Source organism: Pelodiscus sinensis, chromosome 2 (genome assembly GCF_052426305.1).
Source record: "Pelodiscus sinensis isolate ZL-2025 chromosome 2, ASM5242630v1, whole genome shotgun sequence".
Lineage (NCBI taxonomy): Eukaryota > Metazoa > Chordata > Testudines > Trionychidae > Pelodiscus > Pelodiscus sinensis.
The window spans coordinates 264,115,762-264,143,629 of NC_143053.1; the positions used below are offsets into that span (position 1 = coordinate 264,115,762).

At 75.0% G+C, this 27,868-nt stretch overlaps 1 protein-coding gene across 1 annotated transcript in view; it reads left to right on the forward strand.

Moving 5' to 3' along the window:
• The first annotated feature begins 536 nt into the window (after positions 1–536).
• The window catches only part of SLC4A2 (solute carrier family 4 member 2), a 118,203-nt gene continuing 90,871 nt past the window's right edge, over positions 537–27,868 (forward strand). The window contains exon 1 of the mRNA XM_089776867.1: positions 537–571. The gene's annotated coding sequence lies outside the window, so the exon portion shown is untranslated. The remainder of the gene's footprint in view (positions 572–27,868) is intronic.

A 27,868-nucleotide genomic window follows, 5' to 3' on the forward strand; every position in this document is an offset into this window, starting at 1 on the left:
GGGCTGTCAGTGGGTCAGGAGAGGCTGTGGGGCTGTCAGTGGGTCAGGGGAGGCTGTGGGGCTGGCGGGGGGTCTGGAAGGGGGCTGGGGAGGCTGTGGGGCTGTCAGTGGGTCAGGAGAGGCTGTGGGGCTGGCGGGGGGTCTGGAAGGAGGCTGGGGAGGCTGTGGGGCTGTCAGTGGGTCAGGAGAGGCTGTGGGGCTGGCGGTGGGTCTGTGGAGGCTGTGGGGCTGGCGGGGGGTCTGGAAGGAGGCTGGGGAGGCTGTGGGGCTGTCAGTGGGTCAGGGGAGGCTGTGGGGCTGGCGGGGGGTCTGGAAGGAGGCTGGGGAGGCTGTGGGGCTGTCAGTGGGTCAGGGGAGGCTGTGGGGCTGGCGGAGGGTCTGGAAGGAGGCTGGGGGGGCTGTGGGGATGGTGGTCGGGATCTCTGGAGTTGTGGGGCTGGGGGCGTGCGGGAGCGCGCACACTCCTGACACGTGGAAAGTTTCGGCGCTTGGGACGCTCGGACCCGCCCCCGGCTCGGGCGCGCGCATGCCCCGCCCCCCTGCCGCGCGCACGGAGCAGGCGCTGACTCAGGTTAGTTGCGGCTGGAGCGAGCGGCGCGCGCGGGGAGCGCGGCCCCGACGCCCGCGCAGGAGCGCGCCTCTCCCGGGGGGGTGGGAACGGCTGGGAGCGGGAGCGGGAGCGGGAGCAGGGGGGGTTGGCTGGGGGAGCGTGAGGGATGGCGGGGGCAGAGGGTGGGGGTGGGCTGGGGGAGCGTGAGGGATGGCGGGGGCAGAGGGTGGGGGTGGGCTGGGGGAGCGTGGGGGATGGCGGGGCAGAGGGTGGGGGTGGGCTGGGGGAGCGTGAGGGATGGCGGGGGCAGAGGGTGGGGGTGGGCTGGGGGAGCGTGGGGGATGGCGGGGCAGAGGGTGGGGGTGGGCTGGGGGAGCGTGGGGGATGGCGGGGCAGAGGGTGGGGGTGGGCTGGGGGAGCGTGAGGGATGGCGGGGGCAGAGGGTGGGGGTGGGCTGGGGGAGCGTGGGGGATGCCGGGGGCAGAGGGTGGGGGTGGGCTGGAGGAGCGTGGGGGATGGCGGGGGCAGAGGGTGGGGGTGGGCTGGGGGAGTGTGGGGGATGGCGGGGCAGAGGGTGGGGGTGGGCTGGGGGAGCGTGAGGGATGGCGGGGGCAGAGGGTGGGGGTGGGCTGGGGGAGCGTGGGGGATGGCGGGGGCAGAGGGTGGGGGTGGGCTGGGGGAGCGTGGGGGATGGCGGGGCAGAGGGTGGGGGTGGGCTGGGGGAGCGTGAGGGATGGCGGGGGCAGAGGGTGGGGGTGGGCTGGGGGAGCGTGGGGGATGCCGGGGGCAGAGGGTGGGGGTGGGCTGGAGGAGCGTGGGGGATGGCGGGAGCAGGGGGGGTTGGCTGGGGGAGCGTGGGGGATGGCGGGGCAGAGGGTGGGGGTGGGCTGGAGGAGCGTGGGGGATGGCGGGAGCAGGGGGGGTTGGCTGGGGGAGTGTGGGGGATGGCGGGGGCAGAGGGTGGGGGTGGGCTGGGGGAGCGTGGGGGATGGCGGGGCAGAGGGTGGGGGTGGGCTGGGGGAGCGTGGGGGATGGCGGGGGCAGAGGCTGGGGGAGCGTGAGGGATGGCGGGGGCAGAGGCTGGGGTGGGCTGGGGGAGCGTGAGGGATGGCGGAGGCAGAGGGTGGGGGTGGGCTGGAGGAGCGTGGGGGATGGCGGGAGCAGGGGGGGTTGGCTGGGGGAGCGTGAGGGATGGCGGGGGCAGAGGGTGGGGGTGGGCTGGGGGAGCGTGGGGGATGGCGGGGCAGAGGGTGGGGGTGGGCTGGGGGAGCGTGAGGGATGGCGGGGGCAGAGGGTGGGGGTGGGCTGGGGGAGCGTGAGGGATGGCGGGGGCAGAGGGTGGGGGTGGGCTGGGGGAGCGTGGGGGATGGCGGGGCAGAGGGTGGGGGTGGGCTGGGGGAGCGTGAGGGATGGCGGGGGCAGAGGGTGGGGGTGGGCTGGGGGAGCGTGGGGGATGCCGGGGGCAGAGGGTGGGGGTGGGCTGGAGGAGCGTGGGGGATGGCGGGAGCAGGGGGGGTTGGCTGGGGGAGCGTGGGGGATGGCGGGGCAGAGGGTGGGGGTGGGCTGGAGGAGCGTGGGGGATGGCGGGAGCAGGGGGGGTTGGCTGGGGGAGCGTGGGGGATGGCGGGGGCAGAGGGTGGGGGTGGGCTGGGGGAGCGTGGGGGATGGCGGGGCAGAGGGTGGGGGTGGGCTGGGGGAGCGTGGGGAATGGCGGGGGCAGAGGCTGGGGGAGCGTGAGGGATGGCGGGGGCAGAGGCTGGGGGTGGGCTGGGGGAGCGTGAGGGATGGCGGAGGCAGAGGGTGGGGGTGGGCTGGAGGAGCGTGGGGGATGGCGGGAGCAGGGGGGGTTGGCTGGGGGAGCGTGAGGGATAGCGGGGGCAGAGGGTGGGGGTGGGCTGGGGGAGCGTGGGGGATGGCGGGGGCAGAGGGTGGGGGTGGGCTGGGGGAGCGTGAGGGATGGCGGGGGCAGAGGGTGGGGGTGGGCTGGGGGAGCGTGGGGGATGGCGGGAGCAGGGGGTGGGGGTGGGCTGGAGGAGCGTGGGGGATGGCGGGGGCAGAGGGTGGGGGTGGGCTGGGGGAGCGTGGGGGATGGCGGGGCAGAGGGTGGGGGTGGGCTGGGGGAGCGTGAGGGATGGCGGGGGCAGAGGGTGGGGGTGGGCTGGGGGAGCGTGGGGGATGGCGGGAGCAGGGGGTGGGGGTGGGCTGGAGGATCGTGGGGGATGGCGGGGGCAGAGGGTGGGGGTGGGCTGGGGGAGCGTGGGGGATGGCGGGGCAGAGGGTGGGGGTGGGCTGGGGGAGCGTGGGGGATGGCGGGGCAGAGGGTGGGGGTGGGCTGGGGGAGCGTGGGGGATGGCGGGGGCAGAGGGTGGGGGTGGGCTGGGGGAGCGTGAGGGATGGCGGGGGCAGAGGGTGGGGGTGGGCTGGAGGAGCGTGGAGATGGCGGGGGCAGAGGGTGGGGGTGGGCTGGAGGAGCGTGGGGGATGGCGGGAGCAGGGGGGGTTGGCTGGGGGAGCGTGAGGGATGGCGGGGGCAGAGGGTGGGGGTGGGCTGGGGGAGCGTGGGGGATGGCGGGGGCAGAGGGTGGGGGTGGGCTGGGGGAGCGTGAGGGATGGCGGGGGCAGAGGGTGGGGGTGGGCTGGGGGAGCGTGGGGGATGGCGGGAGCAGGGGGTGGGGGTGGGCTGGAGGAGCGTGGGGGATGGCGGGGGCAGAGGGTGGGGGTGGGCTGGGGGAGCGTGGGGGATGGCGGGGCAGAGGGTGGGGGTGGGCTGGGGGAGCGTGGGGGATGGCGGGGGCAGAGGGTGGGGGTGGGCTGGGGGAGCGTGAGGGATGGCGGGGGCAGAGGGTGGGGGTGGGCTGGGGGAGCGTGGGGGATGGCGGGGGCAGGGGGTGAGGGTGGGCTGGAGGAGCGTGGGGGATGGCGGGGGCAGAGGGTGGGGGTGGGCTGGGGGAGCGTGGGGGATGGCGGGGCAGAGGGTGGGGGTGGGCTGGGGGAGCGTGGGGGATGGCGGGGGCAGAGGGTGGGGGTGGGCTGGGGGAGCGTGGGGGATGGCGGGGGCAGGGGGGGTGGGCTGGGGGAGCGTGGGGGATGGCGGGGGCAGAGGGTGGGGGTGGGCTGGGGGAGCGTGAGGGATGGCGGGGGCAGAGGGTGGGGGTGGGCTGGGGGAGCGTGGGGGATGGCGGGGGCAGAGGGTGGGGGTGGGCTGGGGGAGCGTGGGGGATGGCGGGGGCAGGGGGGGTGGGCTGGGGGAGCGTGGGGGATGGCGGGGCAGAGGGTGGGGGTGGGCTGGAGGAGCGTGGGAGATGGCGGGGGCAGAGGGTGGGGGTGGGCTGGAGGAGCGTGGGGGATGGCGGGAGCAGGGGGGGTTGGCTGGGGGAGCGTGAGGGATGGCGGGTGCAGAGGGTGGGGGTGGGCTGGGGGAGCGTGGGGGATGGCGGGGGCAGAGGGTGGGGGTGGGCTGGGGGAGCGTGGGGGGATGGCGGGGCAGAGGGTGGGGGTGGGCTGGGGGAGCGTGGGGGATGGCGGGGGCAGAGGGTGGGGGTGGGCTGGGGGAGCGTGAGGGATGGCGGGGGCAGAGGGTGGGGGTGGGCTGGGGGAGCGTGGGGGATGGCGGGGGCAGGGGGTGAGGGTGGGCTGGAGGAGCGTGGGGGATGGCGGGGGCAGAGGGAGGGGGTGGGCTGGGGGAGCGTGGGGGATGGCGGGGCAGAGGGTGGGGGTGGGCTGGGGGAGCGTGGGGGATGGCGGGGGCAGAGGGTGGGGGTGGGCTGGGGGAGCGTGGGGGATGGCGGGGGCAGGGGGGGTGGGCTGGGGGAGCGTGGGGGATGGCGGGGGCAGAGGGTGGGGGTGGGCTGGGGGAGCGTGAGGGATGGCGGGGGCAGAGGGTGGGGGTGGGCTGGGGGAGCGTGGGGGATGGCGGGGGCAGAGGGTGGGGGTGGGCTGGGGGAGCGTGGGGGATGGCGGGGGCAGGGGGGGTGGGCTGGGGGAGCGTGGGGGATGGCGGGGGCAGGGGGGGTGGGCTGGGGGAGCGTCGGGGATGGCGGGGCAGAGGGTGGGGGTGGGCTGGAGGAGCGTGGGAGATGGCGGGGGCAGAGGGTGGGGGTGGGCTGGAGGAGCGTGGGGGATGGCGGGAGCAGGGGGGGTTGGCTGGGGGAGCGTGAGGGATGGCGGGGGCAGAGGGTGGGGGTGGGCTGGGGGAGCGTGGGGGATGGCGGGGGCAGAGGGTGGGGGTGGGCTGGGGGAGCGTGAGGGATGGCGGGGGCAGAGGGTGGGGGTGGGCTGGGGGAGCGTGGGGGATGGCGGGAGCAGGGGGTGGGGGTGGGCTGGAGGAGCGTGGGGGATGGCGGGGGCAGAGGGTGGGGGTGGGCTGGGGGAGCGTGGGGGATGGCGGGGCAGAGGGTGGGGGTGGGCTGGGGGAGCGTGGGGGATGGCGGGGGCAGAGGGTGGGGGTGGGCTGGGGGAGCGTGAGGGATGGCGGGGGCAGAGGGTGGGGGTGGGCTGGGGGAGCGTGGGGGATGGCGGGGGCAGGGGGTGAGGGTGGGCTGGAGGAGCGTGGGGGATGGCGGGGGCAGAGGGTGGGGGTGGGCTGGGGGAGCGTGGGGGATGGCGGGGCAGAGGGTGGGGGTGGGCTGGGGGAGCGTGGGGGATGGCGGGGGCAGAGGGTGGGGGTGGGCTGGGGGAGCGTGGGGGATGGCGGGGGCAGGGGGGGTGGGCTGGGGGAGCGTGGGGGATGGCGGGGGCAGAGGGTGGGGGTGGGCTGGGGGAGCGTGGGGGATGGCGGGGGCAGAGGGTGGGGGTGGACTGGGGGAGCGTGGGGGATGGCGGGGCAGAGGGTGGGGGTGGGCTGGGGGAGCGTGGAGATGGCGGGGGCAGAGGGTGGGGGTGGGCTGGGGGAGCGTGGGGGATGGCGGGGGCAGAGGGTGGGGGTGGGCTGGGGGAGCGTGGGGGATGGCGGGGGCAGAGGGTGGGGGTGGGCTGGGGGAGCGTGGGGGATGGCGGGGGCAGAGGGTGGGGGTGGGCTGGGGGAGCGTGAGGGATGGCGGGGGCAGAGGGTGGGGGTGGGCTGGGGGAGCGTGGGGGATGGCGGGGGTAGGGGGGGTGGGCTGGGGGAGCGTGGGGGATGGCGGGGCAGAGGGTGGGGGTGGGCTGGGGGAGCGTGGGGGATGGCGGCGGCAGAGGGTGGGGGTGGGCTGGGGGAGCGTGGGGGATGGCGGGGCAGAGGGTGGGGGTGGGCTGGGGGAGCGTGGGAGATGGCGGGGCCAGAGGGTGGGGGTGGGCTGGGGGAGCATGAGGGATGGCGGGGGCAGAGGGTGGGGGTGGGCTGGGGGAGCGTGGGGGATGGCGGGGGCAGAGGGTGGGGGTGGGCTGGGGGAGCGTGAGGGATGGCGGGGCAGAGGGTGGGGGTGGGCTGGGGGAGCGTGAGGGATGGCGGGGGCAGAGGGTGGGGGTGGGCTGGGGGAGCGTGGGGGATGGCGGGGGCAGAGGGTGGGGGTGGGCTGGGGGAGCGTGAGGGATGCCGGGGGCAGAGGGTGGGGGTGGGCTGGGGGAGCGTGGGGGATGGCGGGGGCAGAGGGTGGGGGTGGGCTGGGGGAGCGTGAGGGATGGCGGGGGCAGAGGGTGGGGGTGGGCTGGGGGAGCGTGAGGGATGGCGGGGGTAGGGGGGGTGGGCTGGGGGAGCGTGGGGGATGGCGGGGCAGAGGGTGGGGGTGGGCTGGGGGAGCGTGGGGGATGGCGGGGCAGAGGGTGGGGGTGGGCTGGGGGAGCGTGGGAGATGGCGGGGCCAGAGGGTGGGGGTGGGCTGGGGGAGCATGAGGGATGGCGGGGGCAGAGGGTGGGGGTGGGCTGGGGGAGCGTGGGGGATGGCGGGGGCAGAGGGTGGGGGTGGGCTGGGGGAGCGTGAGGGATGGCGGGAGCAGGGGGGGTTGGCTGGGGGAGCGTGAGGGATGGCGGGGGCAGAGGGTGGGGGTGGGCTGGGGGAGCGTGGGGGATGGCGGGGGCAGAGGGTGGGGGTGGGCTGGGGGAGCGTGGGGGATGGCGGGGCAGAGGGTGGGGGTGGGCTGGGGGAGCGTGGGGGATGGCGGGGGCAGAGGGTGGGGGTGGGCTGGGGGAGCGTGAGGGATGGCGGGGGCAGAGGGTGGGGGTGGGCTGGGGGAGCGTGGGGGATGGCGGGGGCAGGGGGTGGGGGTGGGCTGGAGGAGCGTGGGGGATGGCGGGGGCAGAGGGTGGGGGTGGGCTGGGGGAGCGTGGGGGATGGCGGGGCAGAGGGTGGGGGTGGGCTGGGGGAGCGTGGGGGATGGCGGGGGCAGAGGGTGGGGGTGGGCTGGGGGAGCGTGAGGGATGGCGGGGGCAGAGGGTGGGGGTGGGCTGGGGGAGCGTGGGGGATGGCGGGGGCAGGGGGTGAGGGTGGGCTGGAGGAGCGTGGGGGATGGCGGGGGCAGAGGGTGGGGGTGGGCTGGGGGAGCGTGGGGGATGGCGGGGCAGAGGGTGGGGGTGGGCTGGGGGAGCGTGGGGGATGGCGGGGGCAGAGGGTGGGGGTGGGCTGGGGGAGCGTGGGGGATGGCGGGGGCAGGGGGGGTGGGCTGGGGGAGCGTGGGGGATGGCGGGGGCAGAGGGTGGGGGTGGGCTGGGGGAGCGTGGGGGATGGCGGGGGCAGAGGGTGGGGGTGGGCTGGGGGAGCGTGGGGGATGGCGGGGCAGAGGGTGGGGGTGGGCTGGGGGAGCGTGGGGAGATGGCGGGGGCAGAGGGTGGGGGTGGGCTGGGGGAGCGTGGGGGATGGCGGGGGCAGAGGGTGGGGGTGGGCTGGGGGAGCGTGGGGGATGGCGGGGGCAGAGGGTGGGGGTGGGCTGGGGGAGCGTGGGGGATGGCGGGGGCAGAGGGTGGGGGTGGGCTGGGGGAGCGTGAGGGATGGCGGGGGCAGAGGGTGGGGGTGGGCTGGGGGAGCGTGGGGGATGGCGGGGGTAGGGGGGGTGGGCTGGGGGAGCGTGGGGGATGGCGGGGCAGAGGGTGGGGGTGGGCTGGGGGAGCGTGGGGGATGGCGGCGGCAGAGGGTGGGGGTGGGCTGGGGGAGCGTGGGGGATGGCGGGGCAGAGGGTGGGGGTGGGCTGGGGGAGCGTGGGAGATGGCGGGGCCAGAGGGTGGGGGTGGGCTGGGGGAGCATGAGGGATGGCGGGGGCAGAGGGTGGGGGTGGGCTGGGGGAGCGTGGGGGATGGCGGGGGCAGAGGGTGGGGGTGGGCTGGGGGAGCGTGAGGGATGGCGGGGCAGAGGGTGGGGGTGGGCTGGGGGAGCGTGAGGGATGGCGGGGGCAGAGGGTGGGGGTGGGCTGGGGGAGCGTGGGGGATGGCGGGGGCAGAGGGTGGGGGTGGGCTGGGGGAGCGTGAGGGATGCCGGGGGCAGAGGGTGGGGGTGGGCTGGGGGAGCGTGGGGGATGGCGGGGGCAGAGGGTGGGGGTGGGCTGGGGGAGCGTGAGGGATGGCGGGGGCAGAGGGTGGGGGTGGGCTGGGGGAGCGTGAGGGATGGCGGGGGTAGGGGGGTGGGCTGGGGGAGCGTGGGGGATGGCGGGGCAGAGGGTGGGGGTGGGCTGGGGGAGCGTGGGGGATGGCGGGGCAGAGGGTGGGGGTGGGCTGGGGGAGCGTGGGAGATGGCGGGGCCAGAGGGTGGGGGTGGGCTGGGGGAGCATGAGGGATGGCGGGGGCAGAGGGTGGGGGTGGGCTGGGGGAGCGTGGGGGATGGCGGGGGCAGAGGGTGGGGGTGGGCTGGGGGAGCGTGAGGGATGGCGGGAGCAGGGGGGGTTGGCTGGGGGAGCGTGAGGGATGGCGGGGGCAGAGGGTGGGGGTGGGCTGGGGGAGCGTGGGGGATGGCGGGGGCAGAGGGTGGGGGTGGGCTGGGGGAGCGTGGGGGATGGCGGGGCAGAGGGTGGGGGTGGGCTGGGGGAGCGTGGGGGATGGCGGGGGCAGAGGGTGGGGGTGGGCTGGGGGAGCGTGAGGGATGGCGGGGGCAGAGGGTGGGGGTGGGCTGGGGGAGCGTGGGGGATGGCGGGGGCAGGGGGTGAGGGTGGGCTGGAGGAGCGTGGGGGATGGCGGGGGCAGAGGGTGGGGGTGGGCTGGGGGAGCGTGGGGGATGGCGGGGCAGAGGGTGGGGGTGGGCTGGGGGAGCGTGGGGGATGGCGGGGGCAGAGGGTGGGGGTGGGCTGGGGGAGCGTGGGGGATGGCGGGGGCAGGGGGGTGGGCTGGGGGAGCGTGGGGGATGGCGGGGGCAGAGGGTGGGGGTGGGCTGGGGGAGCGTGAGGGATGGCGGGGGCAGAGGGTGGGGGTGGGCTGGGGGAGCGTGGGGGATGGCGGGGGCAGAGGGTGGGGGTGGGCTGGGGGAGCGTGGGGGATGGCGGGGGCAGGGGGGTGGGCTGGGGGAGCGTGGGGGATGGCGGGGCAGAGGGTGGGGGTGGGCTGGAGGAGCGTGGGAGATGGCGGGGGCAGAGGGTGGGGGTGGCTGGAGGAGCGTGGGGGATGGCGGGAGCAGGGGGGGTTGGCTGGGGGAGCGTGAGGGATGGCGGGGGCAGAGGGTGGGGGTGGGCTGGGGGAGCGTGGGGGATGGCGGGGGCAGAGGGTGGGGGTGGGCTGGGGGAGCGTGAGGGATGGCGGGGGCAGAGGGTGGGGGTGGGCTGGGGGAGCGTGGGGGATGGCGGGAGCAGGGGGTGGGGGTGGCTGGAGGAGCGTGGGGGATGGCGGGGGCAGAGGGTGGGGGTGGGCTGGGGGAGCGTGGGGGATGGCGGGGGCAGAGGGTGGGGGTGGGCTGGGGGAGCGTGGGGGATGGCGGGGGCAGAGGGTGGGGGTGGGCTGGGGGAGCGTGAGGGATGGCGGGGGCAGAGGGTGGGGGTGGGCTGGGGGAGCGTGGGGGATGGCGGGGGCAGGGGGTGAGGGTGGGCTGGAGGAGCGTGGGGGATGGGGGGGCAGAGGGTGGGGGTGGGCTGGGGGAGCGTGGGGGATGGCGGGGCAGAGGGTGGGGGTGGGCTGGGGGAGCGTGGGGGATGGCGGGGGCAGAGGGTGGGGGTGGGCTGGGGGAGCGTGGGGGATGGCGGGGGCAGGGGGGGTGGGCTGGGGGAGCGTGGGGGATGGCGGGGGCAGAGGGTGGGGGTGGGCTGGGGGAGCGTGGGGGATGGCGGGGGCAGAGGGTGGGGGTGGGCTGGGGGAGCGTGGGGGATGGCGGGGCAGAGGGTGGGGGTGGGCTGGGGGAGCGTGGGAGATGGCGGGGGCAGAGGGTGGGGGTGGGCTGGGGGAGCGTGGGGGATGGCGGGGGCAGAGGGTGGGGGTGGGCTGGGGGAGCGTGGGGGATGGCGGGGGCAGAGGGTGGGGGTGGGCTGGGGGAGCGTGGGGGATGGCGGGGGCAGAGGGTGGGGGTGGGCTGGGGGAGCGTGAGGGATGGCGGGGCAGAGGGTGGGGGTGGGCTGGGGGAGCGTGGGGGATGGCGGGGGTAGGGGGGGTGGGCTGGGGGAGCGTGGGGGATGGCGGGGCAGAGGGTGGGGGTGGGCTGGGGGAGCGTGGGGGATGGCGGCGGCAGAGGGTGGGGGTGGGCTGGGGGAGCGTGGGGGATGGCGGGGCAGAGGGTGGGGGTGGGCTGGGGGAGCGTGGGAGATGGCGGGGCCAGAGGGTGGGGGTGGGCTGGGGGAGCATGAGGGATGGCGGGGGCAGAGGGTGGGGGTGGGCTGGGGGAGCGTGGGGGATGGCGGGGGCAGAGGGTGGGGGTGGGCTGGGGGAGCGTGAGGGATGGCGGGGGCAGAGGGTGGGGGTGGGCTGGGGGAGCGTGAGGGATGGCGGGGGCAGAGGGTGGGGGTGGGCTGGGGGAGCGTGGGGGATGGCGGGGGCAGAGGGTGGGGGTGGGCTGGGGGAGCGTGAGGGATGCCGGGGGCAGAGGGTGGGGGTGGGCTGGGGGAGCGTGGGGGATGGCGGGGGCAGAGGGTGGGGGTGGGCTGGGGGAGCGTGAGGGATGGCGGGGGCAGAGGGTGGGGGTGGGCTGGGGGAGCGTGAGGGATGGCGGGGGTAGGGGGGGTGGGCTGGGGGAGCGTGGGGGATGGCGGGGCAGAGGGTGGGGGTGGGCTGGGGGAGCGTGGGGGATGGCGGGGCAGAGGGTGGGGGTGGGCTGGGGGAGCGTGGGAGATGGCGGGGCCAGAGGGTTTGGGTGGGCTGGGGGAGCATGAGGGATGGCGGGGGCAGAGGGTGGGGGTGGGCTGGGGGAGCGTGGGGGATGGCGGGGGCAGAGGGTGGGGGTGGGCTGGGGGAGCGTGAGGGATGGCGGGGCAGAGGGTGGGGGTGGGCTGGGGGAGCGTGAGGGATGGCGGGGGCAGAGGGTGGGGGTGGGCTGGGGGAGCGTGGGGGATGGCGGGGGCAGAGGGTGGGGGTGGGCTGGGGGAGCGTGGGGGATGGCGGGGGAAGGGGGGGTGGGCTGGGGGAGCGTGAGGGATGGCGGGGGCAGAGGGTGGGGGTGGGCTGGGGGAGCGTGGGGGATGGCGGGGAAGGGGGGTGGGCTGGGGGAGCGTGAGGGATGGCGGAGGCAGAGGGTGGGGGTGGGGGTGGGCTGGGGGAGCGTGAGGGATGGCGGGGGCAGAGGGTGGGGGTGGGCTGGGGGAGCGTGGGAGATGGCGGGGGCAGAGGGTGGGGGTGGGCTGGGGGAGCGTGGGGGATGGCGGGGGCAGAGGGTGGGGGTGGGCTGGGGGAGCGTGGGGATGGCGGGGGCAGAGGGTAGGGGTGGGCTGGGGGAGCGTGGGAGATGGCGGGGGCAGAGGCTGGGGGTGGGCTGGGGGAGCGTGGGGGATGGCGGGGCAGAGGGTGGGGGTGGGCTGGGGGAGCGTGGGGGATGCCGGGCAGAGGGTGGGGGTGGGCTGGGGGAGCGTGGGGGATGGCGGGGGCAGAGGGTAGGGGTGGGCTGGGGGAGCGTGGGGGATGGCGGGGGCAGGGGGGGTGGGCTGGGGGAGCGTGGGGGATGGCGGGGGCAGAGGGTGGGGGTAGGCTGGGGGAGCGTGGGGGATGGCGGGGCAGAGGGTGGGGGTGGGCTGGGGGAGCGTGGGAGATGGCGGGGCAGAGGGTGGGGGTGGGCTGGGGGAGCGTGGGGGATGGCGGGCGCAGAGGGTGGGGGTGGGCTGGGGGAGCGTGGGGGATGGCGGGGGAAGGGGGGGTGGGCTGGGGGAGCATGGGGGATGGCGGGGGCAGAGGGTGGGGGTGGGCTTGGGGAGCGTGGGAGATGGCGGGGCAGAGGGTGGGGGTGGGCTGGGGGAGCGTGGGGGATGGCGGGGCAGACGGTGAGGGTGAGTGTGGGAGTGGGCTGGGTGAGCGTGGGGGTGGGCGAGCGTGGGGGATGGCGGGGGAGGAGGTTGGGGGTGGGCTGGGGGAGCGTGGGGGATGGCGGGGCAGACGGTGAGGGTGAGTGTGGGAGTGGGCTGGGTGAGCGTGGGGGTGGGTGAGCGTGGGGGGATGGCGGGGGCAGAGGGTGGGGGTGGGCTGGGTGAGTGTGGGGGACGACAGGGCAGGGTGGAGCCGGGGAGCACGGGCGGGGTGGTGATGGCCGGGCGGGAACAGACAGGGTGGAGTGGGCGTGGGTGACTGGGGCGTGGCGTGATGGGCGGGGAGGGAAGAGATGGGGGGCTGGGGCGTGGGTACAAAAGTGAAGGGACGAGTGGAACAAGGGGTTACTGAGAAGAGGGCAGGGCTGGTCTGGGCCTGTAGGGCAGGGCAGTGCCACTGCGCATGGCCGGGGGTCAGTTCTGTTAACCGATTAAACGTTAACCGCTTCACTGCCATCCCGTGGGCGGGAGCAGCCCCAACCTGGCCAGGCTAGAACAGCCCCGCCCACGGCACGGCAGAGGGGGCCGGGCCAGGCTAGAACGGCCCCACCCACGGCACGGCAGAGGGGGCCGGGCCGGGCTAGAACGGCCCCGCCCACGGCACGGCAGAGGGGGCCGGGCCGGGCTAGAACGGCCCCGCCCACGGCACGGCAGAGGGGGCCGGGCCGGGCTAGAACGGCCCCGCCCACGGCACGGCAGAGGGGGCCGGGCCGGGCTAGAACGGCCCCGCCCACGGCACGGCAGAGGGGGCCGGGCCTGGCTAGAACGGCCCCGCCCACGGCACGGCAGAGGGGGCCGGGCCGGGCTAGAACGGCCCCGCCCACGGCACGGCAGAGGGGGCCGGGCCTGGCTAAAACGGCCCCGCCCACGGCACGGCAGAGGGGGCCGGGCCGGGCTAGAACGGCCCCGCCCACGTCACGGCAGAGGGGGCCGGGCCGGGCTAGAACGGCCCCGCCCACGGCACGGCAGAGGGGGCCGGGCCTGGCTAGAACGGCCCCGCCCACGTCACGGCAGAGGGGGCCGGGCCTGGCTAAAACGGCCCCGCCCACGGCACGGCAGAGGGGGCCGGGCCGGCTAGAACGGCCCCGCCCACGGCACGGCAGAGGGGGCCGGGCCTGGCTAGAACGGCCCCGCCCACGGCACGGCAGAGGGGGCCGGGCCGGGCTAGAACAGCCCCGCCCACGGCACGGCAGAGGGGGCCGGGCCGGGCTAGAACGGCCCCGCCCACGGCACGGCAGAGGGGGCCGGGCCGGGCTAGAACGGCCCCGCCCACGGCACGGCAGAGGGGGCGGGGCCGGGCTAGAACGGTCCCGCCCACGGCACGGCAGAGGGGGCGGGGCCAGGCTAGAACGGTCCCGCCCACGGCACGGCAGAGGGGGTCCCCCAACGCCTGGTTGTGACTGGCCCGACGGGCCACCGGTTACCTGGTGGCATCCCTAGTGGTGTGTGTGGGGCAGCGGCACCCGGACGCCCCGGGGCGCTGGAGCGCCTGGCCATGTAGCTAGGCCCATGCGGCGACAGGGCCGGGGCCACTGGCTGCCCAGCGGGGGATGCTGTTTGGAAGGAAGTGAAGGGAAGGAGAATGCCAGAGAGAGGCTCCCTGCCTCGGTTTCCCCAGTGTCGCTGCTCGCGTGGTTGTGCCCTGTCAGTGACTCTGCCCCGCCCCCAAGGGACAGCCCTGGGCTTAGCGCTGGGGGCGGCGGGGGGCAGATGCTGGCTCTTGGGTCCCCAAGGGAGGTGGCTCTGGCGTCACTTTAGCAGCATGTTCGTGCCTCCAGGCAGAGGAACAAACTCGGGTCGCCCGCCCGCGGCTCCTGTCCGGCCTGGCCAGGCCCCTGCAGCCTGCTCTGGGAGGCGGGTGAGAGGGCGTCGGGGTCCCCCCCCTGCACCCGGAGCAGCCAGACCAGGCCCCGCCGGCCGGTAGAACAGGGGGGTCGTGGCTCCTCCGGGTACAGCCCAGCACAGACGGGACGTGGCTCCAGGAGTCAGGGCCAGGGCACCTCAGCCCCCTCGGGACGGGTCCCTCAGCCCCCCGATTCCAGCCCCCCCTTAGTCTGGCCCCTTCGTGATCTCCCCCCGCCCCAGCCGAAACTGCCCCCTCCGCCAGACACTCCCTGCCTTTGGTCAGTCCCTGCCCTTTGTGACGTAGGGGGGTACCTGGCTGGTTATAGGCTGGGGCTGTGGGTGACCCACCGGCTGCTGTCGGTACCACGGCCCAGCAGGGCGGGGGGGAGTCACTATGCAAAGGGGGTCTCACCCTGTCTGCCCAGCTACCCCCCAGGGGGAGGAACAAAGGGAGGGGGATGCTGCCCTGGCCGGGGGCAGGGCTGGGAGTGAGGGGGTTAGTGTCTGGCCGGGGGCAGGGCTGGGGGTGAGGGGGTTAGTCTCTGGCCGGGGGCAAGGCTGGGAGTGAGGGGGTTAGTGTCTGGCCGGGGCCGGGGCTGGGGGCGAGGGGGTTAGTGTCTGGCCGGGGGCAGGGCTGGGGTGAGGGGGTTAGTCTCTGGCCGGGGGCGGGGCTGGGGGCGAGGGGGTTAGTGTCTGGCCGGGAGCAGGGCTGGGGGCGAGGGGGTTAGTCTCTGGCCGGGGGCAGGGCTGGGGGCGAGGGGGTTAGTCTCTGGCCGGGGGCAGGGCTGGGAGTGAGGGGGTTAGTGTCTGGCCGGGGGCAGGGCTGGGGGTGAGGGGGTTAGTCTCTGGCCGGGGGCAGGGCTGGGGGCGAGGGGGTTAGTCTCTGGCCGGGGGCAGGGCTGGGGGTGAGGGGGTTAGTGTCTGGCCGGGGGCAGGGCTGGGGGTGAGGGGGTTAGTCTCTGGCCGGGGGCAGGGCTGGGAGTGAGGGGGTTAGTCTCTGGCCGGGAGCAGGGGCTGGGGGCGAGGGGGGTTAGTGTCTGGCCGGGGGCAGGGCTGGGGGTGAGGGGGTTAGTCTCTGGCCGGGGGCAGGGCTGGGGGTGACGGGGTTAGTCTCTGGCCGGGGGCAGGGCTGGGGGTGAGGGGGTTAGTCTCTGGCCGGGAGCAGGGCTGGGGGCGAGGGGGTTAGTGTCTGGCCGGGGGCAGGGCTGGGGGTGAGGGGGTTAGTGTCTGGCCGGGGGCAGGGCTGGGGGCGAGGGGGTTAGTGTCTGGCCGGGGGCAGGGCTGGGGGTGAGGGGGTTAGTGTCTGGCCGGGGGCAGGGCTGGGGGCGAGGGGGTTAGTCTCTGGCCGGGAGCAGGGCTGGGGGCGAGGGGGTTAGTGTCTGGCCGGGGGCAGGGCTGGGGGCGAGGGGGTTAGTCTCTGGCCGGGAGCAGGGCTGGGGGCGAGGGGGTTAGTGTCTGGCCGGGGGCAGGGCTGGGGGCGAGGGGGTTAGTCTCTGGCCGGGAGCAGGGCTGGGGGCGAGGGGGTTAGTGTCTGGCCGGGAGCAGGGCTGGGGGCGAGGGGGTTAGTGTCTGGCCGGGGGCAGGGCTGGGGGTGAGGGGGTTAGTCTCTGGCCGGGGGCAGGGCTGGGGGCGAGGGGGTTAGTCTCTGGCCGGGGGCAGGGCTGGGGGTGAGGGGGTTAGTCTCTGGCCGGGGGCAGGGCTGGGAGTGAGGGGGTTAGTCTCTGGCCGGGGGCAGGGCTGGGGGCGAGGGGGTTAGTGTCTGGCCGGGGGCAGGGCTGGGGGTGAGGGGGTTAGTCTCTGGCCGGGGGCAGGGCTGGGGGTGAGGGGGTTAGTCTCTGGCCGGGGGCAGGGCTGGGGGTGAGGGGGTTAGTCTCTGGCCGGGGGCAGGGCTGGGGGCGAGGGGGTTAGTCTCTGGCCGGGGGCAGGGCTGGGGGTGAGGGGGTTAGTCTCTGGCCGGGGGCAGGGCTGGGGGCGAGGGGGTTAGTCTCTGGCCGGGGGCAGGGCTGGGGGTGAGGGGGTTAGTGTCTGGCCGGGGGCAGGGCTGGGGGCGAGGGGGTTAGTGTCTGGCCGGGGGCAGGGCTGGGGGTGAGGGGGTTAGTGTCTGGCCGGGGGCAGGGCTGGGGGCGAGGGGGTTAGTCTCTGGCCGGGGGCAGGGCTGGGGGCGAGGGGGTTAGTGTCTGGCCGGGGGCAGGGCTGGGGGCGAGGGGGTTAGTGTCTGGCCGGGGGCAGGGCTGGGGGTGAGGGGGTTAGTGTCTGGCCGGGGGCAGGGCTGGGGGTGAGGGGGTTAGTCTCTGGCCGGGGGCAGGGCTGGGAGTGAGGGGGTTAGTGTCTGGCCGGGGGCAGGGCTGGGGGTGAGGGGGTTAGTGTCTGGCCGGGGGCAGGGCTGGGGGCGAGGGGGTTAGTCTCTGGCCGGGGGCAGGGCTGGGAGTGAGGGGGTTAGTGTCTGGCCGGGGGCAGGGCTGGGGGCGAGGGGGTTAGTCTCTGGCCGGGGGCAGGGCTGGGAGTGAGGGGGTTAGTGTCTGGCCGGGGGCAGGGCTGGGGGTGAGGGGGTTAGTCTCTGGCCGGGGGCAGGGCTGGGAGTGAGGGGGTTAGTCTCTGGCCGGGGGCAGGCCTGGGAGTGAGGGGGTTAGTCTCTGGCCGGGGGCAGGGCTGGGGGTGAGTGGGTTAGTCTCTGGCCGGGGGCAGGGCTGGGGGTGAGGGGGTTAGTCTCTGGCCGGGGGCAGGGCTGGGGGTGAGGGGGTTAGTCTCTGGCCGGGGGCAGGGCTGGGGGCGAGGGGGTTAGTCTCTGGCCGGGGGCAGGGCTGGGGGTGAGGGGGTTAGTGTCTGGCCGGGGGCAGGGCTGGGGGCGAGGGGGTTAGTCTCTGGCCGGGGGCAGGGCTGGGGGTGAGGGGGTTAGTCTCTGGCCGGGGGCAGGGCTGGGAGTGAGGGGGTTAGTGTCTGGCCGGGGGCAGGGCTGGGGGTGAGGGGGTTAGTCTCTGGCCGGGGGCAGGGCTGGGAGTGAGGGGGTTAGTCTCTGGCCGGGGGCAGGGCTGGGGGCGAGGGGGTTAGTCTCTGGCCGGGGGCAGGGCTGGGGGTGAGGGGGTTAGTCTCTGGCCGGGGGCAGGGCTGGGGGTGAGGGGGTTAGTCTCTGGCCGGGGCAGGGCTGGGGGCGAGGGGGTTAGTCTCTGGCCGGGGGCAGGGCTGGGGGTGAGGGGGTTAGTCTCTGGCCGGGGGCAGGGCTGGGGGCGAGGGGGTTAGTCTCTGGCCGGGGGCAGGGCTGGGGGCGAGGGGGTTAGTGTCTGGCCGGGGGCAGGGCTGGGGGTGAGGGGGTTAGTCTCTGGCCGGGGGCAGGGCTGGGAGTGAGGGGGTTAGTGTCTGGCCGGGGGCAGGGCTGGGGGTGAGGGGGTTAGTCTCTGGCCGGGGGCAGGGCTGGGAGTGAGGGGGTTAGTCTCTGGCCGGGGGCGGGGCTGGAGGTGAGGGGGTTAGTCTCTGGCCGGGGGCGGGGCTGGGGGTGAGGGGGTTAGTCTCTGGCCGGGGGGCAGGGCTGGGGGTGAGGGGGTTAGTCTCTGGCCGGGGGCAGGGCTGGGGGTGAGGGGGTTAGTCTCTGGCCGGGGGCAGGGCTGGGGGCGAGGGGGTTAGTCTCTGGCCGGGGGCAGGGCTGGGGGCGAGGGGGTTAGTCTCTGGCCGGGGGCAGGGCTGGGGGTGAGGGGGTTAGTCTCTGGCCGGGGGCAGGGCTGGGAGTGAGGGGGTTAGTCTCTGGCCGGGAGCAGGGCTGGGGGCGAGGGGGTTAGTCTCTGGCCGGGGGCAGGGCTGGGGGTGAGGGGGTTAGTCTCTGGCCGGGGGCGGGGCTGGGGGTGAGGGGGTTAGTCTCTGGCCGGGGGCAGGGCTGGGGGTGAGGGGGTTAGTCTCTGGCCGGGGGCGGGGCTGGGGGCGAGGGGGTTAGTGTCTGGCCGGGGGCAGGGCTGGGGGTGAGGGGGTTAGTGTCTGGCCGGGGGCAGGGCTGGGGGTGAGGGGGTTAGTGTCTGGCCGGGGGCAGGGCTGAGGGTGAGGGGGTTAGTGTCTGGCCGGGGGCAGGGCTGGGGGTGAGGGGGTTAGTCTCTGGCCGGGGGCAGGGCTGGGGGTGAGGGGGTTAGTCTCTGGCTGGGGGTGAGGGGGTTAGTGTCTGGCCGGGGGCAGGGCTGGGAGTGAGGGGGTTAGTCTCTGGCCGGGGGCAGGGCTGGGGGTGAGGGGGTTAGTGTCTGGCCGGGGGCAGGGCTGGGAGTGAGGGGGTTAGTGTCTGGCCGGGGGCAGGGCTGGGGGTGAGGGGGTTAGTGTCTGGCCGGGGGCAGGGCTGGGGGTGAGGGGGTTAGTGTCTGGCCGGGGGCAGGGCTGGGGGTGAGGGGGTTAGTCTCTGGCCGGGGGCAGGGCTGGGAGTGAGGGGGTTAGTCTCTGGCCGGGGGCAGGGCTGGGGGTGAGGGGGTTAGTCTCTGGCCGGGGGCAGGGCTGGGAGTGAGGGGGTTAGTGTCTGGCCGGGGGCAGGGCTGGGGGTGAGGGGGTTAGTCTCTGGCCGGGGGCAGGGCTGGGAGTGAGGGGGTTAGTCTCTGGCCGGGGCAGGGCTGGGGGCGAGGGGGTTAGTCTCTGGCCGGGGCAGGGCTGGGGGTGAGGGGGTTAGTCTCTGGCCGGGGGCAGGGCTGGGGGTGAGGGGGTTAGTCTCTGGCCGGGGGCAGGGCTGGGGGCGAGGGGGTTAGTCTCTGGCCGGGGGCAGGGCTGGGGGTGAGGGGGTTAGTCTCTGGCCGGGGGCAGGGCTGGGGGTGAGGGGGTTAGTCTCTGGCCGGGGGCAGGGCTGGGGGCGAGGGGGTTAGTGTCTGGCCGGGGGCAGGGCTGGGGGTGAGGGGGTTAGTCTCTGGCCGGGGCAGGGCTGGGAGTGAGGGGGTTAGTGTCTGGCCGGGGGCAGGGCTGGGGGTGAGGGGGTTAGTCTCTGGCCGGGGGCAGGGCTGGGGTGAGGGGGTTAGTCTCTGGCCGGGGGCAGGGCTGGGGGTGAGGGGGTTAGTCTCTGGCCGGGGGCAGGGCTGGGGGCGAGGGGGTTAGTGTCTGGCCGGGGGCAGGGCTGGGGGTGAGGGGGTTAGTCTCTGGCCGGGGGCAGGGCTGGGAGTGAGGGGGTTAGTGTCTGGCCGGGGGCAGGGCTGGGGGTGAGGGGGTTAGTCTCTGGCCGGGGGCAGGGCTGGGAGTGAGGGGGTTAGTCTCTGGCCGGGGGCGGGGCTGGAGGTGAGGGGGTTAGTCTCTGGCCGGGGGCGGGGCTGGGGGTGAGGGGGTTAGTCTCTGGCCGGGGGCAGGGCTGGGGGTGAGGGGGTTAGTCTCTGGCCGGGGGCAGGGCTGGGGGTGAGGGGGTTAGTCTCTGGCCGGGGGCAGGGCTGGGGGCGAGGGGGGGTTGGTGGGGCGGGGCTGGGGGTGAGGGGGTTAGTCCTGGCCGGGGGCAGGGCTGAGGTGAGGGGTTAGTCTCTGGCCGGGGGGCAGGGCTGGGGGTGAGGGGGTTAGTCTCTGGCCGGGGGCAGGGTGGGGGTGAGGGGTTAGTCTCTGGCCGGGGGGCGGGGCTGGGGGCCGGGGTTAGTCTCTGGCCAGGGGCAGGGCTGGGAGGGAGGGGGTTGAGTCTCTGGCCGGGGCGGGGCTGGGGGCGGGGGTTGGAGTCTCTGGCCGGGGGCAGGGCTGGGGGTGAGGGGGTTAGTCTCTGGCCGGGGGCAGGGCTGGGGGTGAGGGGTTAGTCTCTGGCCGGGAGCAGGGCTGGGGGCGAGGGGTTAGTCTCTGGCCAGGGGCAGGGCTGGGGGCGAGGGGTTAGTCTCTGGCCAGGGGGCAGGGCTGGGGGCGAGGGGGTTAGTGTCTGGCGGGGGGCAGGCTGGGGGTGAGGGGTTAGTCTCAGGCTGGGAGCAGGGCTGGGGCGAGGGGTTAGTCTCTGGCCGGGGGCAGGGCTGGGGAGTGAGGGGGTTAGTCTCTGGCCGGGGGCAGGGCTGGGGGCGAGGGGGTTAGTCTCAGGCTGGGAGCAGGGCTGGGGGTGAGGGTTAGTCTCTGGCCGGGGGCAGGGCTGGGGGCGGGGGTTAGTCTCTGGCCGGGGGCAGGGCTGGGGGCCGGGGGTTAGTCTCTGGCCAGGGGCAGGGCTGGGGTGAGGGGGTTAGTCTCTGGCCGGGGGCAGGGCTGGGAGAGCGAGGGTTAGTCTCTGGCCGGGGGCAGGGCTGGGGCCGGGGGTTAGTGTCTGGCCGGGGGCAGGGCTGGGGGTGAGGGGGTTGGTCTGGCCGGGGGCGGGGCTAGGGCGAGGGGGTTGAGTCTCTGGCCAGGGGCAGGGCTGGGGGCGAGGGTTAGTCTCTGGCCGGGGGGCAGGGCTGGGGCGAGGGGTTAGTGTCTGGCCGGGGGCAGGGCTGGGGGCAGGGGGTTAGTCTCTGGCGGGGGCAGGGCTGGGGCGAGGGGGTTAGTGTCTGGCCGGGGGCAGGGGCTGGGGGTGAGGGGTTAGTCTCTGGCGGGGCGGGGCTGGGGGCGAGGGGGTTAGTCTCTGGCGGGGGGCAGGGCTGGGGGCGAGGGGTTAGTCTCAGGCTGGGAGCAGGGCTGGAGGTGAGGTTAGTGTCTGTGGGGGCAGGGCTGGGGGGTGAGGGGGTTGAGTCTCTGGCCAGGGGCAGGGCTGGGAGTGAGGGGTTAGTCTCTGGCCGGGGGCAGGGCTGGGGGCGAGGGGTTAGTCTCTGGCCAGGGGCAGGGCTGGGGGTGAGGGGTTAGTGTCTGGCCGGGGGCAGGGCTGGGGGCGAGAGGGGTTAGTCTCTGGCCGGGGCAGGGCTGGGGGAGTGAGGGGGTTAGTCTCTGGCCGGGGGGCAGGGCTGGGGGTGAGGGGTTAGTCTCTGGCCGGGGGGCAGGGCTGGGGGCGAGGGGGTTAGTGTCTGGCCGAGGGGGCAGGGCTGGGGCGGGGGTTAGTCTCTGGCCGGGGGCAGGGCTGGGGGGTGAGGGGGTTAGTGTCTGGCCGGGGGCAGGGCTGGGGGTGAGGGGGTTAGTGTCTGGCCGGGGGCAGGGCTGGGGAACGAGGGGTTAGTGTCTGGCCGGGGCAGGGCTGGGGCGAGGGGTTAGTCTCTGGCCGGGGGCAGGGCTGGGGGTGAGGGGGTTAGTCTCTGGCCGGGGCAGGGCTGGGGGCGAGGGGGTTAGTCTCTGGCCAGGGGCAGGGCTGGGGGTGAGTGGGTTAGTCTCTGGCGGGGGGCAGGGGCTAGGGGTGAGGGATAGTCTCTGGCGGGGGGCAGGGCTGGGGAGCGAGGGGTTAGTGTCTGGCCGGGGGCAGGGCTGGGGTGAGGGGTTGGTCTCTGGACGGGAGCATGGCGGAGAGCAGCCTCAGCAACAGGCTGGGATTTAGGAGCTGAGACCCCCGCCCCCAACCTCAAGGGGGGCTGAGGCATCCTAGGCCCGGCCTGGAACCAGGTTCCATCTGTCTGTGCTGGGCCGTGTCCTGGAGAGGCGATAAACCCCCCTGTTCTACCGGCTGGGGGAGTCTGTCCCTGCCATTCGGGGTGCAGGAGACGGGGGACCCCAACGCGCCGTCACACCCTTAACCGGGAGGCCCGGTGGGGTCACTGTCTCCGTGTCATGGGGGCCCTCATGGTGACCCCCACTGGGCTGTGCTCACACACACAGGCCACTAGGGGTCGCCCCCAGCCCGCGCCCAGCGCCCAGCAACGCACCGACGCAGCGGGGACAGCAGCACTGGTGGGCGGTGAGGGGAGCCTAGCGCCCTGCAGGGGCTGGCTGGGGGGGGCTCCCCATGCGCCCGAGCCTGGCCCCTGCCTCAATGCTCCGGTCTTCTGCAGCCACCTGGAGCGTCCTGTGGGAGCCTCGGCCCCCCCATCCTGTGTCCCCCCGGCACGCCCCTCTGCATTCCCCCTCGAGCCCCCCCGCATCCCCGGTCTGCCCCTCTGCATTCCCCCTCGAACCCCCCCCGCATCCCCGGTCTGCCCCTCTGCATTCCCCCTCGAACCCCCCCCGCATCCCCGGTCTGCCCCTCTGCATTCCCCCTCGAACCCCCCCCCGCACCCCCGGTCTGCCCTCTGCATTCCCCCCTCGAACCCCCCCCCGCATCCCCGGTCTGCCCTCTGCATTCCCCTCGAGCCCCCACCGCATCCCCGGTCTGCCCCTCTGCATTCCCCCTCGAACCCCCCCCGCATCCCCGGTCTGCCCCCTCTGCATTCCCCCTCGAACCCCCCCCCGCATCCCCGGTCTGCCCCTCTGCATTCCCCCTCGAGCCCCCCCGCATCCCCGGTCTGCCCCTCTGCATTCCCCCTCGAACCCCCCCGCACCCCCGGTCTGCCCCTCTGCATTCCCCCTCCAACCCCCCCCCCGCATCCCCGGTCTGCCCCTCTGCATTCCCCCTCGAACCCCCCCCGCATCCCCGGTCTGCCCCTCTGCATTCCCCCTCGAGCCCCCCCCGCATCCCCGGTCTGCCCCTCTGCATTCCCCCTCGAACCCCCCCCGCATCCCCGGTCTGCCCCTCTGCATTCCCCCTCGAACCCCCCCCGCATCCCCGGTCTGCCCCTCTGCATTCCCCCTCGAGCCCCCCCCCGCATCCCCGGTCTGCCCCTCTGCATTCCCCCTCGAGCCCCCCCCCGCATCCCCGGTCTGCCCCTCTGCATTCCCCCTCGAGCCCCCCCCCGCATCCCCGGTCTGCCCCTCTGCATTCCCCCTCGAACCCCCCCCGCATCCCCGGTCTGCCCCTCTGCATTCCCCCTCGAGCCCCCCCCGCATCCCCGGTCTGCCCCTCTGCATTCCCCCTCGAACCCCCCCCGCATCCCCGGTCTGCCCCTCTGCATTCCCCCTCGAACCCCCCCCGCATCCCCGGTCTGCCCCTCTGCATTCCCCCTCGAACCCCCCCCGCATCCCCGGTCTGCCCCTCTGCATTCCCCCTCGAACCCCCCCGCATCCCCGGTCTGCCCCTCTGCATTCCCCCTCGAACCCCCCCCCGCATCCCCGGTCTGCCCCTCTGCATTCCCCCTCGAACCCCCCCCGCATCCCCGGTCTGCCCCTCTGCATTCCCCCTCGAACCCCCCCCTCCCCGCATCCCCGGTCTGCCCCTCTGCATTCCCCCTCGAGCCCCCCCGCATCCCCGGTCTGCCCCTCTGCATTCCCCCTCGAACCCCCCCCGCATCCCCGGTCTGCCCCTCTGCATTCCCCCTCGAGCCCCCCCCGCATCCCCGGTCTGCCCCTCTGCATTCCCCCTCGAACCCCCCCCGCATCCCCGGTCTGCCCCTCTGCATTCCCCCTCGAACCCCCCCCGCATCCCCGGTCTGCCCCTCTGCATTCCCCCTCGAACCCCCCCCCGCATCCCCGGTCTGCCCCTCTGCATTCCCCCTCGAGCCCCCCCCGCATCCCCGGTCTGCCCCTCTGCATTCCCCCTCGAACCCCCCCGCATCCCCGGTCTGCCCCTCTGCATTCCCCCTCGAGCCCCCCCCGCATCCCCGGTCTGCCCCTCTGCATTCCCCCTCGAACCCCCCCCCCGCATCCCCGGTCTGCCCCTCTGCATTCCCCCTCGAACCCCCCCGCACCCCCGGTCTGCCCCTCTGCATTCCCCCTCCAACCCCCCCCCCCGCATCCCCGGTCTGCCCCTCTGCATTCCCCCTCGAACCCCCCCCCGCATCCCCGGTCTGCCCCTCTGCATTCCCCCTCCAACCCCCTCCCCGCATCCCCGGTCTGCCCCTCTGCATTCCCCCTCGAACCCCCCCCCCGCATCCCCCGGTCTGCCCCTCTGCATTCCCCCTCGAACCCCCCCCGCATCCCCGGTCTGCCCCTCTGCATTCCCCCTCGAACCCCCCCCCGCATCCCCGGTCTGCCCCTCTGCATTCCCCCTCGAACCCCCCCCCGCATCCCCGGTCTGCCCCTCTGCATTCCCCCTCGAACCCCCCCCCGCATCCCCGGTCTGCCCCTCTGCATTCCCCCTCGAGCCCCCCCCGCATCCCCGGTCTGCCCCTCTGCATTCCCCCTCGAACCCCCCCCGCATCCCCGGTCTGCCCCTCTGCATTCCCCCTCTGAACCCCCCCCCGCATCCCCGGTCTGCCCCTCTGCATTCCCCCTCGAACCCCCCCCCCGCATCCCCGGTCTGCCCCTCTGCATTCCCCCTCGAACCCCCCCCCGCATCCCCGGTCTGCCCCTCTGCATTCCCCCTCGAACCCCCCCCCCGCATCCCCGGTGTGCCCCTCTGCATTCCCCCCTCGAGCCCCCCGCATCCCCGGTGTGCCCCTCTGCATTCCCCCTCGAACCCCCCCCGCATCCCCGGTCTGCCCCTCTGCATTCCCCCTCGAACCCCCCCGCATCCCCGGTCTGCCCCTCTGCATTCCCCCTCGAACCCCCCCCGCATCCCCGGTCTGCCCCTCTGCATTCCCCCTCGAACCCCCCCCCGCATCCCCGGTCTGCCCCTCTGCATTCCCCCTCGAACCCCCCCCCGCATCCCCGGTCTGCCCCTCTGCATTCCCCCTCGAACCCCCCCCCCGCATCCCCGGTCTGCCCCTCTGCATTCCCCCTCGAACCCCCCCCCGCATCCCCGGTCTGCCCCTCTGCATTCCCCCTCGAGCCCCCCCCGCATCCCCGGTCTGCCCCTCTGCATTCCCCCTCGAGCCCCCCCCCCCCCGCATCCCCGGTCTGCCCCTCTGCATTCCCCCTCGAACCCCCCCCGCATCCCCGGTCTGCCCCTCTGCATTCCTCCTCGAACCCCCCCCGCATCCCCGGTCTGCCCCTCTGCATTCCCCCTCGAGCCCCCCCGCATCCCCCCCCCCGGTCTGCCCCTCTGCATTCCTCCTCGATTCCCCCCCCCCCCGCATCCCCGGTCTGCCCCTCTGCATTCCCCCTCCAACCCCCCCCCCGCATCCCCGGTCTGCCCCTCTGCATTCCCCCTCGAGCCCCCCCCCGCATCCCCGGTCTGCCCCTCTGCATTCCCCCTCGAACCCCCCCCCGCATCCCCGGTCTGCCCCTCTGCATTCCCCCTCGAGCCCCCCCCCGCATCCCCGGTCTGCCCCTCTGCATTCCCCCTCGAACCCCCCCCCGCATCCCCGGTCTGCCCCTCTGCATTCCCCCTCCAACCCCCCCCGCATCCCCGGTCTGCCCCTCTGCATTCCCCCTCGAACCCCCCCGCATCCCCGGTCTGCCCCTCTGCATTCCCCCTCGAGCCCCCCCCCGCATCCCCGGTCTGCCCCTCTGCATTCCCCCTCGAACCCCCCCCCGCATCCCCGGTCTGCCCCTCTGCATTCCCCCTCGAGCCCCCCCCCGCATCCCCGGTCTGCCCCTCTGCATTCCCCCTCCAACCCCCCCCCCCGCATCCCCGGTCTGCCCCTCTGCATTCCCCCTCGAACCCCCCCCGCATCCCCGGTCTGCCCCTCTGCATTCCCCCTCGAACCCCCCCCGCATCCCCGGTCTGCCCCTCTGCATTCCCCCTCCAACCCCCCCGCATCCCCGGTCTGCCCCTCTGCATTCCCCCTCGAACCCCCCCCGCACCCCCGGTCTGCCCCTCTGCATTCCCCCTCGAACCCCCCCCCCGCATCCCCGGTCTGCCCCTCTGCATTCCCCCTCGAACCCCCCCCCGCATCCCCGGTCTGCCCCTCTGCATTCCCCCTCGAACCCCCCCCGCATCCCCGGTCTGCCCCTCTGCATTCCCCCTCGAACCCCCCCCCGCATCCCCGGTCTGCCCCTCTGCATTCCCCCTTGAGCCCCCCCGCATCCCCGGTCTGCCCCTCTGCATTCCCCCTCAACCCCCCCCCGCATCCCCGGTCTGCCCCTCTGCATTCCCCCTCGAGCCCCCCCCGCATCCCCGGTCTGCCCCTCTGCATTCCCCCTCGAACCCCCCCCGCACCCCCGGTCTGCCCCTCTGCATTCCCCCTCGAACCCCCCCCCGCATCCCCGGTCTGCCCCTCTGCATTCCCCCTCGAGCCCCCCCCCCCGCATCCCCGGTCTGCCCCTCTGCCCCTCTGCCCCTCTGCATTCCCCCTCGAGCCCCCCCCCCCCCGCATCCCCGGTCTGCCCCTCTGCATTCCCCCTCGAACCCCCCCGCATCCCCGGTCTGCCCCTCTGCATTCCCCCTCGAGCCCCCCCCGCATCCCCGGTCTGCCCCTCTGCATTCCCCCTCGAACCCCCCCGCACCCCCGGTCTGCCCCTCTGCATTCCCCCTCGAGCCCCCCCCGCATCCCGGTCTGCCCCTCTGCATTCCCCCTCAGCCCCCCCCCCCCCGCATCCCCGGTCTGCCCCTCTGCATTCCCCCTCGAACCCCCCCCCGCATCCCCGGTCTGCCCCTCTGCATTCCCCCTCGAACCCCCCCCGCATCCCCGGTCTGCCCCTCTGCATTCCCCCTCGAACCCCCCCCCGCATCCCCGGTCTGCCCCTCTGCATTCCCCCTCGAGCCCCCCCCGCATCCCCGGTCTGCCCCTCTGCATTCACCTGGCACCCTGCCCCCCGCATCCCCGGCACGCTCCTCTGCATTCCCCCCTGGCACGCACCTCCCTGCATTCCTGGTCTGCCCCTCTGAATTCTCCCCGGCGCGCCCCCCCGCATGTCTGGCACATGTCTGCATTCCCCCTGGCTCGCCCCCCACATACCCGGCACGCCCCTCTGCATTCCCTCTGGGACTCCCCCCCCCCCTCGCATCCCCGGTCTGCCCCTCTGCATTCCCCCCCAACGTCCCCCTCCCTGTGTCCCCAGCACCCCCCTGCCTGTATCCCTGGTGCCCCCTTCTGCATTCACAGGGGAGAGGTTATAACCCATCCCCCACCTCCCCTCAGACACCCCAGTGCTCCCTGTGCCCCCCCAGACCCCCTTACACAGGGGAGAGGTTATAACCCACCCCCCACCCCCCCTCAGACACCCCAGTGCTCCCTGTGCCCCCCAGTCCCCCTCACACAGGGGAGAGGTTATAACCCATCCCCCCCACCTCCCCTCAGACACCCCAGTGCTCCCTGTGCCCCCCAGTCCCCCTTACACAGAGGAGAGGTTATAACCCATCCCCCACCTCCCCTCAGACACCCCAGTGCTCCCTGTGCCCCCCAGTCCCCCTCACACAGGGGAGAGGTTATAACCCATCCCCCCACCTCCCCTCAGACACCCCAGTGCTCCCTGTGCCCCCCAGTCCCCCTTACACAGAGGAGAGGTTATAACCCATCCCCCACCTCCCCTCAGACACCCCAGTGCTCCCAGTGCCCCCCAGCCCCCCTTACACAGGGGAGAGGTTATAACCCATCCCCCACCTCCCCTCAGACACCCCAGTGCTCCCTGTGCCCCCCCAGTCGCCCTCACACAGGGGAGAGGTTATAACCCACCCCCCACCCCCCCTCAGACACCCCAGTGCTCCCTGTGCCCCCCAGTCCCCCTCACACAGGGGAGAGGTTATAACCCATCCCCCCACCTCCCCTCAGACACCCCAGTGCTCCCTGTGCCCCCCAGTCCCCCTTACACAGAGGAGAGGTTATAACCCATCCCCCACCTCCCCTCAGACACCCCAGTGCTCCCTGTGCCCCCCAGTCCCCCTCACACAGGGGAGAGGTTATAACCCATCCCCCCACCTCCCCTCAGACACCCCAGTGCTCCCTGTGCCCCCCAGTCCCCCTTACACAGAGGAGAGGTTATAACCCATCCCCCACCTCCCCTCAGACACCCCAGTGCTCCCTGTGCCCCCCAGCCCCCCTTACACAGGGGAGAGGTTATAACCCATCCCCCACCTCCCCTCAGACACCCCAGTGCTCCCTGTGCCCCCCCAGTCCCCCTCACACAGGGGAGAGGTTATAACCCATCCCCCATCTCCCCTTAGACACCCCAGTGCTCCCTGTGCCCCCCAGTCCCCCTCACACAGGGGAGAGGTTATAACCCATCCCCCACCTCCCCTCAGACACCCCAGTGCTCCCTGTGCCCCCCAGTCCCCCTTACACAGAGGAGAGGTTATAACCCATCCCCCACCTCCCCTCAGACACCCCAGTGCTCCCTGTGCCCCCCAGTCCCCCTCACACGGGGAGAGGTTATAACCCACCCGCCACCTCCCCTCACACACCCCAGTGCTCCCTGTGCCCCCCAGCCCCCCTCACACAGGGGAGAGGTTATAACCCATCCCCCACCTCCCCTCAGACACCCCAGTGCTCCCTGTGCCCCCCAGTCCCCCTCACACAGGGGAGAGGTTATAACCCATCCCCCCACCTCCCCTCAGACACCCCAGT